The following is a 17,047-nucleotide window of genomic DNA, read 5'->3' as shown; positions in this document are numbered from 1 at the left end:
GTAGTCTACCAGAACTTCGGGGATTCTTCCCATTATAATAAATAAACTTATTAGTTAAACATTGGGAATTTTGTTCCAACTAGACTTACCAGTAAAACAAATCTGCCAATAACCTGCTATTATTATCAAGGAATATTGATACTTTACCAACCTACAACAAGGAATGGTTATGTGCTCGATTTAAAAAAAAATATGAGTATCTTCTGTATCATTGCTATTTATTTGATGTAGGACATTGTTAAAATTTAACACTATTTGAATCTCAGCCAAACGGCTGAACGTGCCCTTTCAGTCTTTTGATGATTGTTGGCTTTGTCTACCCCGTAAGGGTACCCGCATAGACGTAATTATAGGTTACATGTAGGTATATATGTAATGTTTATGCACTAATCAAAGGCGTTTTCGAATATTGTCGCAGCCTGAAAATGCATTGTAATTAAATTTCACTTGTTTTATTAGTTGCGAATCTCAGATTTGGGAGTAAAAAAGAAAAATAAGAAGAGTTTTGTTACGATACAGCAGGTACCTTAACATAATCGTACTAATATTTTAAATTCGAAAGTTTGTGAGTATGTCAGGATGTCAGTATGGATGTTTGTTACTCTTTCACGCAAAAACTACTCAACCGATACATACATACATACATATGGTCACGTCTATATCCCTTGCGGGGTAGACAGAGCCAACAGTCTTGAAAAGACTGAATGGCCACGTTCAGCTATTTGGCTTAATGATAGAACTGAGATTCAAATAGTGACAGGTTGCTAGCCCATCGCCTAAAAGAGGAATCCTAAGTTTATAAGCCTATCCCTTAGTCGCCTTTTACGACATCCATGGGAAAGAGATGGAGTGGTCCTATTCTTTTTTGTAATGGTGCCGGGAACCACACGGTTCAACAACGGGAATCAACCGATTGCGATGAAATTTAGTATGTAAGTAGATAAAGACCCAGAATAACACATAGGCTACTTTTTATCCCGAAGTTCTCGCGGGATTGATAGAGTTTCCATGCCGACGAAGTCGCGGGCTTAACTATAAAAATATAGTTAAAGGTTTTCATAGCAAATTGACATGTATGTAATATTGCTTTAACGAATCCGAGCTGATTCCATGGTAGCGTATTACGATGGAACGTTAGACATAACATATAATCACGTCTATACCTATCCATTGCAGGGTAGACAGAGCCAACAGTCATCAAAAGACTGAAAGACCACTTTTTAGCTGTTGGGCTTAATAATAGAATAGAGGTTCAAATCAGAAAGCAGAGTCAACAGTCTCGAAAAAGATTGAAAGGCCACCTAATAATTAATTTAAGATTCAGATAGTGACAGGTAACTAAAGTTTCAAGGTCATTAATTAGCCTTTGCCTTGATTATTATCTATGCTAGATGTTAATTCCAGAAATGACAATTTATATTATTTATTTGTTTCAAAATTCTTCAGAGAGAGCAGAGATCGTGGTAAGTAGACGTAGTCTCTGCCTACCCCTACGGGGAAAAGGCGTGATTTTATGTATATATGTATGTATATCATTTACAATATATATATTTATTTTAAAACTAGCTTTTACCCGCAGCTCGGCCACGCGAAAAAATCGCTTACAAGAGAATACAGGGTTTTCGCAAATTCCACGGAAACTTTAATTTTTATGAAAAGTACCCTACGTCCCTTTCGAAAATTTTAATTGTTTATCTGCATTATATCAACAAGATCGGTTCAGTAGATAACGCGTGGAGAGGTAACAAACAAACAAATAAAAAGACTTACGTATATTATTATTCTATTGATTGGAATTCGGATTAGATTCTAAACAGTTCAATAGGCCTTAGACAGCATGCATGCAACTAATATTTTTCATTCAATTATAAATTTTACCAACATCTCAAGAATAAGGAAACACAATAAGTTAATTTGAACAGCAATTAATTAGTACTTAACCCATACATTAATTTGATGTAGCAATAGTTGTAGGTACTTATGTAATAGTCGAATAATTTTGAAACAAATAAATAATATAAAATGTCATTTCTAGAATTAACATCTAGCATAGATATTAATCAAGGTAAAGGCTAATTAATGACCTTGAAATTTTAGCAACCTGTCATAATCGGTATCTCAAATTCTTATTAGCTAAAGGTGGCCTTTCTATCTTTTTTGAGACTGTTGACTCTGCTTTTTGATTTGAATCTCTGTTCTATTTTATTAAGCCCAACAGCTGAACGTGGCCTGCCAGTCTTTCAAGACTGCTGGCTCGTCTGGCTGTCTATACAGACATGATTATATCTTGACTCTGTCTACTTAAATTTAGGGGAAATTCAATCAGAATTAAATTCTATAGTATTATTGTTTATTCAAATTTAATGTCACGTGAATGTACTTTATTGATGTGTTTGAGTTTAAGTCTTTAATATACCTATTCATTTATATCATAAATATGAATATCTCCAATGATTCATATAGAAACCTGACTCACCAACTCAAGGACGGCCGCAGGCTAATCCCGGGCTCTGACCATCCAGAGAGGCGCGGGCGCAACCAGCCCCGCGAAAATCTATCGCTGTTTCGCTTTTTGTTATGACGTGAAACAGGACAGCGATAGTTTATCGCGCGATGAAAACGGCATCGCGCGTGCCTTACTTCGGGGCCTGGACTAACGCCAGGAGGAGTATGATGAGATATTAATATCACAGAACTCAGAAATATTGGAAGTGACCATAGAGTGAGCAAAACTGTAAAAGTACTTACAACCAAGCCCCTAAGGTCAATAGCAACAAAAATTCGCTTATTATATTTAAACTTCGAATCAGAGACGGAAGGCTGTTTGGAAATTCCACCTTAATACTAGATCTGATTAAGGTATCATTAAGTAATGACCTTTGATCGGATATTACGTCTATAACAGAACGAATAAGGTCCAGATTGGCACAAAAAAGTGTGAAGGCGAAGCGACGTGCGTGTGCGCAAGCCAAGTTCAGTGGCAGAATACTGCAGACATCAGTTTTATTAAAAACTTACTTTTAGATGGACGCGCGTATTTTGACATAAAGAGCGCGCGAAATTCGACATTTTAACGTATTTTTTTTTAAATATTTGTGAGTGCGGTGTTGTTTTATTTTTTGTGTGTTGTGCCAGTATTTTTGTGGTAAGTACCTAAATTAAATATATTTTTTTTCTCTTCGTAAGTACCTTTTTGAATAAAGGGTGGTAAAAAAGGTGCGTTTTATAAATCAATTGTTATTTGAAATAAATAATAAACATACAAAAAAGACAGGAGATGAAAAATATTGATTAATGTGACCATGAATCAATAAATATGACTTTTGCCATTCATGGCAGTAAATGCGAAGGTTCCATTGTCTTGTAAACAAAGATGGAGCTAATTAAATACATCCAGCTTTTAAAAAATAACCAAAGATTTGATTTAAGAAATATTTGTATTTGCATTGAAATAATACAATGTAATGACATTTTAAACCGTGTTTCAAATGCATCTCTACATTAAAAATCACTGATAAATTAATGAATTATAATGTATTCATAAACATCACTTATGATTTAAATTTCAATTATATTTGAATTATTGTCGGTATGACGCATAGGTACAATTTACCTAAATTTACGAGTACATGAAATATACCCTGACTTTTACATATATACCTAATGTAAACGCAGTTCCTTAAATACTTGTTATTTCGAATGATATAATAATGATTAAGGTCATTGGTCTTAGGAAAATCCCCTACGCTGTGATCCTATATGCTTTTTTTCTTTTTTAAAGTCCGGCTGACCAACGTGTCCTTAGTGTTATTATTTATACAGGATGTATCTTATCCGTGGTATTATAGTATTGAGTAAAAATAAACTTTATTTAAGTTTGAAAGATCAGTTTTGGATATAGGATTACATTATGTTGTCAGGAGGAAGGAGATTATATACTATATATATGTATATATACTGTGGTTTTAGTACGAACCGTAAATAAAACATACCTTCAGAGATGCTAAATAAAATAAATAGAATAGAATAGAATAGAATAGATTTATTTTCAAAATTGGATACAAGGTATCACTTATTGACGTCACATAACTTAAATCTAATTATAACTACTACCGCTTCCAAAGCGCATGTGTAGAAGAAGCGGCGGAACAAACTACACTGCAGCATTTTCATAGGACGTCAATTTACAAATATAGATCTCTTAAATCTAAATCGTGGACGAATGCACATTGTCTACATTAAAAAACATGTATGAATGTAGAACTGATTATGTCAATATGAATATTTCGTCAAATAAAATAAATATAAAATAAAATATGTACATACTGTACAAATTATGTCAAGATCATGTCAAAAATACACAAGCATTTAAGAGGCCATTATGTCCAGCTCGGGCCACACATGTTTATCATTAATATAATCATCCGTGCTGTAATAGGCTTTCCTACAAAGCTCAACTTTAATATACTGTTTGAATTTTCTGTCATTCATTTCAAGAACACTTTTTGGTAATTTATTATAAAATCTTATACAATTAATCAGAAATGATTTCCCTACCTTAGCCAGCCGATGTGCTGGGATCGACAACTTGTAATTGTTCCGCAGTGATCTACTAGTACATTCACCTACTTTTTTGAAAGAGTCTAAGTTTTTCCTAACATGCATGATGTTATCGAATATGTATTGGGAGGGCAAAGTTAAAATATTTAGGTTTTTGAAAAAATCTCTAAGGGAATCTCTTTGTTTAAGACCGTAGATATATCGAATTGCCCTTTTTTGTAAAATGAAAATAGTTTGTATGTCTGCTGCTGATCCCCAAAGCAGTAGACCATATGACATTAAACTATGAAAATAACTAAAATATACTAGCTTAGCAGTTGCCACATCCGTCAAATGCCTAATACGACGAATAGCGTATGCTGCAGAACTAAGCCTTTTAGAAAGTTTTAAAATGTGAGCATGCCATTTCAAATTTGAATCTAATGTTATTCCTAAGAAAGTAGTACTATCAACAAAATCTAATCTTTTACTACTTATACTAATATCCACATTTGCCTGCCGCACATTGGGAAGTGTAAACTTAATGCATTGGGTCTTATTTGCATTTAACAGTAAGTTGTTGATTGTAAACCAGTTAGAGATGGCGGCTAAAGTGCTATTCACATCATCACAGATTTCGCTACGGCGGTTCATTTTAAAAATTAGTGACGTATCATCTGCAAACAACACGATGCCAGTCTGTTTCTCAATCATGCAAGGCAGGTCGTTGATATATATCAGAAAGAGAAAAGGTCCCAAAATGGAACCTTGCGGTACCCCAATTTTTACCGTCGCTCCTTTCGATTTTGTATTATTTAAATCTACCGTCTGTAATCTATTACTAAGATATGATCAGATAAATCAGATTTAAAATTCAAAGTATCTTGTTTTAATGAGAATAAAAACAAGCGCTTTGCGCGAATGGATATCTAGCACATTTCTGTTGTAATGGGAACAAAGTATTTAGGGGTAAAAATAAACAAACAAACTCTTCAGCTTTATAATATTAGTATAGATTTATACATAGATCTGACAGTATACTTATATTACATGGAAATAAATACATAGATGTTATCCCGATATATGTAAAGAACATCCTTTATGTACTACACTTGCAATTGACGTCACATAGACCAGTTTTAGTTTATACTTAGTTATTGTACAAGATATTTATAGTTTTTTCACATCTGTAAGAATTTTAAAAGTCCTAGACTAGATAGTAAATTTCCTAGGAATGGTGTAGAAAATATAGGATTAACTCTATTTTCATTGAAAATTTGTAAATGCCGTGTGGTTCCCGGCACCTCAGAATAGGACCAATCCGTATCTTTCCCATGGATGTCGTAATAGCGACTAAGAAATAGCTTGGGATTTATCTTAAAAGCGATGGCCAAGCAACATTATTTGAATCTCAATTTCATAATTTAGCCGTAGTACAGTTGAACGTGGCCTTTTGTAACGTTTTGTCTTTGTCTACCCCGCAAGGGATAAAGACATGACTATACATATGTATGTATGAATAAAAATATTTATTGGTAGAAATCATTTCCGAAATATGGTAGAATTTTTTACTCTTTTTCTTCGAACACTAACTTCTGTATGTATGTACAACTACAGGCCGCCCGCGACTTCGTCCGCATGGACACCCTATCAATCCCGCGGGAACTCCGGGATAAAAAGTAGTATGTTCTTCTGGGTGTTCAGCTACCTACATACCAAATTTCATCGTAATCGGTTCAGTAGTTTTTGCGTGAAAGAGTAACAAACACCCATACTGACATACTCACAAACTTTCGCATTTATAATATTAGTAGGTTGTACACAGTTGCCTGAATGTGCAGGTTTCCTCGCGGTGGACCAAAACAAAACCTGTGCCTTTGCTGTCATAATCTTGTTTAATTTTATTCAAATTAAAAACTTTATTGTAAAACATAGGTAAGTAGTACAGATCTGTTACATGTCTTTATGGTATCACTATGTTTTATCCTGGAGAGGAAGTACAATAGTTTAGTAGTAGTAGTTTTAATATTATTATTGCACAGAAATTTACACAGATATATATATTATATAACCAATAATAACGATGATGCATCATATTTTCCAATGTCGTTATGGAATTAAGTAAATAAAGTTAGTAATTGCATCTTCAACGCACGCAATCTTCACCGTTGCATTCATGTCCTTGCATTGTTATTGTCTTTGCACAATATTGGATTGCCCGCCGCGATTATAGCTTTCTAACTTCGTAAAGGCCGATCGGGAATACCTTACATACATACATATAATCACGTCTATATCCCTTGCAGGGTAGACAGAGCCAACAGTCTTGTAAAGACTGAATGGCCACAGTTTCAGCTGTTTGGCTTAATGATAGAATTGAGATTCAAAAAGTAACAGGTTGCTAGCCCATCGCCTAAAAGAAGAATCCCAAGTTTATAAGCTTAAGAATAAATATAAGCCTTAGAATACCTTCATGATTTTATATTTAGGCGAGTAGACGACCAATACTGGAAGGGTTCCCTTAGCTGGTGCATCTTTCCTTATCAGTGGTCGTTTTGTCTGGGCGAAGTAACAGCACCCTTTTGTGAGGGTGTCCGTATGAGAAGCGTTTCGAGAACGAAACTCAGAAGAGGGGGTCGATAAAGTAAACGCGTATTTGTGTGTGATTTAATCAGCGCCATCTAGTGGTAAAGCGATGGCACTAATGCAATTCTATACAAACTCGCGTTTGTAAAATAGCAAAATCTGTGTAATTTGTTCCGTATTTATTTATTTGTTTAATTGCTCGACGCGTTTGACCGAGTAAAACTCGCAATAACCCCTCTGTTCTTCAAAGTGATTCAGTGTCCGTTTTGAAGTGCTTTCGGACGGGGAAACTACCCTCAAGTGCTTAGGTAGATTGAAGATAGTAGTTTTTTGACAAATATCTACTAAATTAGATTTAACTTATATTTAATTTATTGAAATGTAAACTAATAAGTAAAACTGCCTGCGAAGGCTTATTTACTGAATAAAATATTGGTTGAAAAATTGAAGGTAGTTAATAACGAAGAGTTAGTAAAAAATTCTGTAGATAAGTATTCGATTAGACAAGGAATGCAGGACAAATAGGAAAAAATAAATAAATAAAAATAACCATTTAACTAAAGGTTCACTCCGCCCATTATATCAAAATTGCGTGTACTATAAAGTTCAAATAAATAAAACATTAAAATAACATTATTAAGGAAATTGAACAGTTTACAATTTCCCTTATTATTAAAATAAATCAGTATGAATTAATGACCGTAATTTTGTAAACTTTGAATTTCATAATTTTCTTCAAAACATTGTTTAAGAATTTAATAATTCTCACTTACTGATTAAAAGATTCTTTCGTATTGAGTTAATGGTAAACTATAATATATTTTTTTAAATACAACCTTAATTGCGCATGATTATATATCGAATCAAAAGTCATTTACCAAATGACTTAACATTAAGTTAATGTATTTTGATTATGCCTGAATTGTGTCAGATTAATTATACTAGCTTTTGTCTTGAAAATTAATGTCGCTGGAATTTAAAAAATCTTCCTTACTAGACTACGTCATTATAAAACAGTTCAGTTATAAAACTCTTCCCGACAGCGTTTTTATGAAAACTTTTATAGGTACCTACTTAGGTGAAGTTTTCTATGTATTTTTTTAATCTTTAATATTAGAAGGGTTTTGCCACAGTGACTATGTCACCCCCGTAAGGTTTAAAAAAAGAAAACATGGAAGATTAAAGTGATTACACTCAGAGAATTATGTCGTGACACAATTTGACTATGCACTTAGCACAATATACTCGTATGCATGTTTCTTGATGAGTTATTCAAATTCAAAATTTTTATTAATTACTATGAGACATTACAACATCACTTAATAATTGTCATATCTTTTCGTTTCACAACATTGGTTGCATGACGTCAAATAAATAAATTAAAACTAAGTTTACTGCCGCTTTATAAGCGTCAGTGCAGAAGAAGCGGTAACAAACTGCACTGCAGCATTTATGAGAGTAGGTACTTATAGTCGATTTTATGTAAGTGGAGTTTTTAAGTAATTCTTCAGTTCAATTCTTAGAGTTGTAAAGTCAAAATATAAATCAACTTGCTGTGCTCGCGACTTCGTCCGTGTAGAATAGTTATTTTGGGCATCACTGAAGCCCTCAAGGATGAATAATTTTCCCCGTTTTTTTTTTTCACTTTTTCCATTATTTCTTTGCTCCTTATAGTTGCAGTATGATGTTATATAGCCTAAAGCCTTCCTCGATAAATGGTCTATTCAACTCAAAAAGAATTTATCAATTCGAACCAGTCGTTCCTGAGATAAGCGCGTTCAAACAAACAAACAAACAAACTCTTCAGCTTTATAATATTAGTACAGATTACATTAATTTCTCAGCAAAAGACACACGCACAATTATACTATCATTATAATCATTTACAGGTCTTAACCTCATCTGGAGGTAATGCAGAATGCACTATCAACCTTTGTAGGTTATAAAAATTTAATTAGTATTTATGTATATGAGGGAGTTATTATTATAGTGTGTAGTGTTTTTGCTTTACATGCGCAGGAGATAACAACTGACAGGTTTTTAATTTCGTATAAGTTACTAGCTTTGTTCCGTGGCTCCACACGTGTGAAAAGTGCCCTGTACCTTTCTCCACTGTATGTACAACTGAAATGATCATCATGAAATTTTTCATACATATAGTTATGTATGAAAAATTTCATGATGATCATTTCAGTTGTACATACATACATACATACATATAATCACGTCTATATCCCTTGCGGGGTACACAGAGCCGACAGTCTTGAAAAGACTTTAAGGCCACGTTCAGCTGTTTGGCTTAAAGATGGCACTGAGATTCAAATAGTGACAGGTTGCTAGCACATCGCCTAAAATAAGAATCCCAAGTTTATAAGCCTATCACTCAGTCGCCTTTTACGATATCCATGGGAAAGAGATAGACTCATCAAATCATTTCAGTTGTTTCGACGTTAAAGTCCATATTAGACCTCTAAGTCTAGCCACGTCATCAAGTTCGCCTTGCCCTAAGTAAACAACTCCGCCTTTGGCTCGATTTAGTCGAACACAAGGTAAAACCACTTATTGACATGTTTGTTTAACATTTTATGCAAATAAGGTACTTTTTTTGTGCCGTGTGGTACCCGGCACTTATAGAAAAAAGAATAAGACCACTCCATTTCTTTACCATGGATTTCGTTAAAGGCGAATAAGTACCTAATAGGCTTTTTAATTTGGGACTCTTTTTTTAAGGCGACGGGACGATCTGTAACTATGTATGAATCTCAATTCTATCATTTAGCCTTAATGTAGCCTATAATATATATATATATATTATTTAGCCTTTTGGTTAATTATTACATAACTTTGCCAGTTAATTCAAGACCACATTAGAAAAATATATACATATACCGTTTGACTCTTTAAATATCTATTATACAAAAAGATGGTATACTTACTGTTGTATGTGGCCCACTGTACATACGTAAAAAACGAGTTCCGAAAGGCCGATACTATGTCAATGTCAATTCGTCTGCGAAGCGAGACCTCAGATCGAGACATTTTTGACTTTTCCTTGATGACCTTAAAATAGTCATCACAAATATTCATAATATTGACACTATACCTATATAACACACATATACGCGCGTGGCATATAATCATGTCTTTATCACATAAAGAGTGTCAGAGCCAACAGTCTTGAAAAGACTGAAAGTCAGATACTAATTTTAACAGGTCTTAAAAGAAGAATCTCAAGTTTTAATGCCTTTTTCTTGATTGACTTTTGGAATATTCATCATATTTTAGCACATACTATTTATTTTTTTCACCACTATATCATATATAGTCATTCGTCCAGTCAAAAATCTAAAATTTGAACAGTCCCTGTTAAGAAGTTCTAATGCGTGTAAATAATTCGTGGAGTTAATTACAATACAATCCAAAGGTTTCACGTTCTTCCGAGATTCGCACCCCGAGGATGAGAGAGAGAGAGCTCTCTCTCTCTCATCTTTGCGTATTTCCAGTTGAACCCACCGCCATAGTGTGCCCTAGGGTCTGCTTTTCAACTATCAGATCCCGTTTCAAGATAAGATCCGTCTTAAAAAGATTGACTCTTTGGCGATAGTTCGTGACTATAAAAAATCATCTAGCGGTCGATTTGTACAATTATGGCGGCAAAATTGCAGAGACGTGATTTCGATCATCTTTGGATGATTACATGATTATTTTACATTGTCAGCGATAAAATGGCACGTGTTTGATTTCAATGGCAATATTATTGTTGCCATTTATATTTAAACTGGGCTGTACTTATAAGAAGCTGAGAGGAAACTACATGTTATAGCGCCTGTGATTGAGTAGATTATTGATTTACAATAACAAGCGAGCGCTTCCAGTTCAAGCAAATAATATCAAATAAAAAAATAAAACAAAGATTTTTTTTAAAGCACTTATCTTTATAAGAATACTTTTTCTGTTGAACATTGTGAAATATTATTAAAAAAATAAATTATTAAGCAAAAAAGAAAAAACTATTTTTCTTCCAAGCCATCTGTTAATAAATGTCATAAAATATTTAGTACTGGAGCAATGTGATCCGTAAACCACATGAATACGAGAACCCAAAATACAAATAGTTTGACTTAAAGCATTATAGATGGCGTTGACAGCATCTTAAGTACGGTGTAAGGACTATAAAAGTTAACTTTGTAGGTCGTCTACCACGTTAAACCTCTTATATGAACTGAAAAATTGTAGTACTCTTTAAAAGGAGAATTTTAAAAAAAGGTTGTACCTACTTTATTCAGGTAATAAGTAATTACTTACATTTTTTTATCGAATTTTCTAACTACCCTCCTGGAAAAGAGGTTATTATGTATCTACATATATATATATTTAATTTGGATAGAAACTCAATTTTTTTCTCTAAAGAATTTATAATACGATGTCCCGACCGGACTAAAGATCTGACCAGCATTGCAATACTTTATCTAAATTATTTAGTACATACATACATACATATGGTCACGACAGGGAGAGCCAACAGTCTTGAAAAGATTGAATGGCCAAGTTCTGCTATTTGGCTTAATGATAGAATTGAGATTAAATAAATTATTTAGAATAAATATTAATTATAATGATCCAATAAATTGAACAAAATTTAATCAACTTAAATAATCTGTGCACATTCAAAACGAAATTGTCAAACTTATTTTGAAAAATTACCTTTGAGTGTCTCATAAAATGACAGCAAAGTAAATTAGACATTTGCAAAAAAAACTTTGAATTTTCGTCACGTTTTTGTCTTCGCTAAGTTTCATTTCGTATTTATAATGGAGTTCATTAACCTTTAATTTGAAGCAATTTAGATTTTAAAGGTACTATCACAACTTCGTCCTTAGGGCCAAAACACACTGGAGTCGAGACGCGACGCTACATTTTAATAAAGCGACTAAAAATGTAACTTTATCTACGAGTACTAAAAGTTTGAGTCGTTCTATTAAAATGTTGCGACTCGTTTACCTTTAGAATTTTAATGATTTAGACAAAAATTAAATGTGAACTATCCTTTTCAGCTTCGAGTTAAAAGGACAAAAATGTAACTTATTATTGTGCCGTGTGGTTCCCGGCACCATTAGAAAAAAGAATAGGACCACACCATCTCTTTCCAACGGATGTCGTAAAAGACGACTCAAGGATAGGCTTAGAAACTTGGGATTCTTCTTTTAGGCTACAGGCTAGCAACCTGTCACTATTTGAATCTCAAATCTATTAAAAAAAACGAAGATGCAAAGATTTATCAAGAAATTAATGAAAAACACGCACACACATCTTTACAAATTTTCTCATTTATGATATTAGTAGGATGTTAATGCAATATTAATAACTTCTCAAAACTATTTACTTACAACACATCCAAAGAATATACGTAGATCCGTCCACAAGTCAAATAAGTATAGTTGCATACTATATCTACCTGATAACCTTGATATCGCTTACATATATGTCTTCTTAAATATACCGGCGTGTATGTATTTATACACGTATATTATATGAATCAGCGATTGGCATATCATTTCTAGTAACAAATTTTTATCTTATCTGGGATTAAATTTAGAGAGTTTTTGTACATTTTCTTGACCACATTAGTGATGTAAAAACATAGTGTATACCAGATGCTTCTCTTCTAAGTTGTCTCGTTTTCTTCTTGGTTGTAAAAGTCAATCAAGGGAAAGCTTAACAAACTTAGGATTCCTCTTTTAGGCGATGGGCTACCAACCTGTCTCTAATCTCAATCCTATAATTACCTAAGTCATACAACTGTACGGGGCTTTTCAGTTTTTCGAGACAGTTGGCTCTGTCTACCTATAAGAGATAAAGACGTGATTATATGTATGTATGTTTCCCAATCCCTATTGGGATAGAGGTCAAAACAAAGGCTTAAATGGTATAAAAATTGGGGAAGATCACGTGGGAAAAAAATAAAGAATTAATGTAATGGACGTCGGTCGTTTCTTAACTAAGTATTATATAGTTAAATGTAACAGTGTCATTGAGTAATGTGAGTAAATATGATAAAACTAACATCATACATAATAGGTACTAAGATTGAGCGAAGTGTCACGCTCTACTTGATGTACATACGAAGAGATAAATGTTTTCTCAAAAAAAAAAAAATGTTTCTCGTTTTGATTTTGGCAAATTGATTTATCGAAATATTCTTTGCATTTTCATTATCCATATTATAAATATCATTTTTATTATCATTGAAACTTGGGGTTCGTTTAAGATGACTGATATTTTACATTTCATGCATTTTCATGGTCACATACCTGCCTATGACCATGCCACCTTAGGTATCTTATTTCTATGTGTTTGTTTATGTTAAATCGAAATAAAGTATACCTACTTACCTTTTTTAATTCTTATATTTTGATGGCTTTTATCATGTCAGCCCAAATCTAATTATCATACAACAAATATTTCTGATTTGAACCCTATTTAATTACGTGATAATTTTTTTTACGGAAAGCAGACAATTAATTTTTTGTTTGTAAGTAAATATATATTGTACGAAAAATTTCATTAAAATATAACCTTGCCTTGGTAATAATAATCACAATATAATTTTTGTTCCAAACTTTAACAAACTTTTGTAGAATCGGCCGTGCGATAATACAATAAGTTAGTTGCCACTTCTTTTTAAACATTCACTTCTGTTTATGACTGTACATCATTTCAAAATGTCGGCCAGTTTCTTCAGAAGTTCGCGTTTTGAGATCGAAATAACTTAATTTATTTTATAATTATTTTCCGAAATAAGGGATCTGGGCGGTTTGAATTTTCTTATTAGGAAAATTCTAAATATTTACAATACTGTAAGCTACTGGTGTAAAGAAAAGCTTAGGAAATTCATGCTGTTTTCATTATGATAAACCTGTCATCAAAATTTGTGCAATTTTTAAATGTGGATAAAGCGAAAGAAGATTCAGAGATCGCGGCAAGTGGAAAGATAGATTGTCTGCCTACCCCTCCGGTAAAAAGGCGTGATTTTATGTATGTTTGTATCAAAACAATATTAATATTTAGTAGTAATTTTTGTAAAAGTAGGCTTTATAATTTAATCCAAAAGGCTATATTTGTAATAGATAAGAGTATTATGATGAATGTTTACGATAAATTAACGTATATCTAGTTAATTAATAACGTCTTCAACGAATTTAAGACGAAACAAGTTTTGCCTGTAATATTTTATTTCAATGAAAGCGAATTAGCATATTTTTTAGATAATTCTATTCTTAATGTTTTATTGGTTCAGTGTACTTTCTGAACCGTTAGATATCTTTATAAATTTTAAAATAAATATTCATACAACGCCTTATAATTTAAAGAAACATATAGGTATTCTATTTTAGATTACCTCAAAGTTCCCCGGTCGTTGGAATCATCTACCTTATGTTGAGTACATAGGTACTAGAGGTGAAAATTACCGAAAGTTTCGGAAACTTTGGAAGTTTTCAGGAATATTTCGGGAAGTATTCGCGAAAACTTCCAAAGTTACGGTAATTTTGGAAGTTTTCAAAATCGATGATTTATTTACAATAACAGCAAAAAGGGCTGCAATAAACTTAAACAATGTCACTATTTAGTCACAAACCAAGCGCGCCATAAGTATAAGTATCTGTTTGACGACATATAGGTAAATTTCGGGTAGTTTTCAACATAAAAAAACCAAATTTTTACTTTTCGTTTTAAAATTATTTATTTTAATAATATGTCAAATAACTAACAGAATTAAATTAAAGGATCATTTCCATCCGACACGTATGATTCAGTTACATTAAAGTCTTGTAATAAAACTTTCTCAGTATCTTCCTCTTCAGAACTAGAACTACTAGGTACTCATATTATATATATATTCATCTTCGTATATGTATACTGTTATTATAATTATCTGACAAAAGATTTATATTTGCTCGAACAGTAATAAGCTTTTGAAGCCTGTCGTTAGTGATCCCATTTCGGGTACGGGTCAATGTGTTTCCAAATAGCGACCAATTTCTTTCACTTGAGGCGGACGATGGAGGTACACTTAATATTTTTCTTGCTATGGTATAATTTGGCAGTCACAGAGACCTTTCCACCATGTAGCCACATCGATTTCGTCCACGGCTTTCCAAATTCCAGTCTGACCAAAGAAACCAGTTTTGGCTCTAAGTTCCGCTAAATTTGCCATAACTTTGCCAGGATTTTTATTTAGTATTTCGGCATACTTATGAATAAATTCTTGCCCAATGGAAATTTGCTCTGGTGTTAATTTCAACCCTCTGTACCGTGGATCCAAAATATTTGCTGCATAATGAATAGGCTTTTCAATAAACTGTCGACGTTTCCCAATTGCCTCTAAAATATACATTTCTTCTTCATCGTTGATTATATCAGAAGTACTCACTGCATCGTACACTTTTTCTCTAACATATTGAAACATCTGCGGTACTTCTGACAAAACCGCCTTGTCGGACTCTAATTTCGTAGTAGCAACATAGATGGGTTTTAAAATATCATTATATGTTCTGACCTTTATCCACAAATCCTCCGTGAGCAAATGTTGCTTTATCTCTCTGTCAAAATCTAAGTCTTGACAAATAACAGTGGCTTCCAGCGCTTCCCGATTGCACAGAAATGATTCCATCATTAGAACATTGCCACCCCATCGAGTCTGGCTTGGCAACTTTTAAGTTTTCCTATCGTTACCATATTTAGCTTTTTGAATATTCTCAAAATATGCTGATTCAACGTGACGTTTTTTTATATACTTTATGATTTTAATAACTGTGTCATTGAGAACTTTAAAGTTGTGTAGTTTTACTATATCTTTTAAGAGCAAACAAATTTTGATGGTCCTATTTCGTCTATCACACATTTTAACTGAGTGAACAGATAGTTAGATGTCTCCCGATTAGTGCTAGGATAGACGCATTTATAAAAAAAAGGTTTAGGTGTAGTAATAATAAAATTAATTGTACCTCTGCCGTTTATATCGGTCCAACCGTCCATAACTAAAGCAAGGGCTTCAGCTCGATTTATAATTCCAGTTGTTTCCGTTCTTATACGTTCGAACTCCGCATCCAACAAGCTATTGCTAATCATATACCTGGTTGGAACTGTATATTCGGGATTAAGGGCATTGATTGCATTTTGCCAGAAACTTGATTCTAATATATTAAATGGTGCTCCTGTGGCGTAAATTGCTCGTGCAAAACTTAGGTCTATTTCTTTCTTTTCCTGTGCGGTAATGCAATGAGTTGACTGTTGTTGATTAGATTGTGAATCTTGGGTAGAAGAGCACGACGACACCGTATTTTCTAGTAAGTACAAGATTAGGCGTTGGTGGAATAAACAGCTGGCCATGGACTTGTTTTGATGTTGACGGAAGTGAAACAGTTGAAACAGAAGAGTCTTCTGACGTTCTTGGTCTACTGCTATCAAGTAATCCATTTTTAACATCTTCCGGGCACTGTTTGCAGGAGTTTATGCAATGGTTCTTTAATTTGGTTGCATTCATTGCTAAATGTTTTCGACAAAAATTGCATCGTGCGAATTTCTTCCCATCCGTGTTTATCAACTCGAAATATTCCCAAATTTTAGAGGTGTGTCTAGGCATATTTATAATTAGAACGATTACGCAACAAAATAAGCGAATAGAGCGAATAGATATAATTATAGGTACATTAACAGAAAAAGACGTCCACTTGTCAATACGTGTCGCATGCAACTAATATTAAATCTCGCGGTTGGGGTGCAATTCGGCGGCGGCGGCATTTTACCAAGGCGGCCGCAGTACTACAACAGAGCGGCGTACATATCTTTGATAAAAGCCGCCAACCTTGACCTTCAAAATAAACTATAGATTTTATATTTTATTGATAAAAAACGTCGTAAT

At 33.3% G+C, this 17,047-nt stretch overlaps 1 protein-coding gene across 1 annotated transcript in view; it reads left to right on the top strand.

Annotated features, from left to right (window-relative positions):
- Positions 1–2,972: 2,972 nt before the first annotated feature.
- Positions 2,973–17,047, top strand: part of LOC106133054 (ABC transporter G family member 23) — a 58,542-nt gene continuing 44,467 nt past the window's right edge. Inside the window, exon 1 of the mRNA XM_060950934.1 lies at positions 2,973–3,145. The gene's annotated coding sequence lies outside the window, so the exon portion shown is untranslated. The remainder of the gene's footprint in view (positions 3,146–17,047) is intronic.

The sequence above is a fragment of the Amyelois transitella genome, chromosome 23 (assembly GCF_032362555.1).
Source record: "Amyelois transitella isolate CPQ chromosome 23, ilAmyTran1.1, whole genome shotgun sequence".
NCBI lineage: Eukaryota > Metazoa > Arthropoda > Insecta > Lepidoptera > Pyralidae > Amyelois > Amyelois transitella.
Note: the sequence above shows the minus strand (reverse complement) of the source record. Positions and strands in the feature narration are given on the sequence as shown.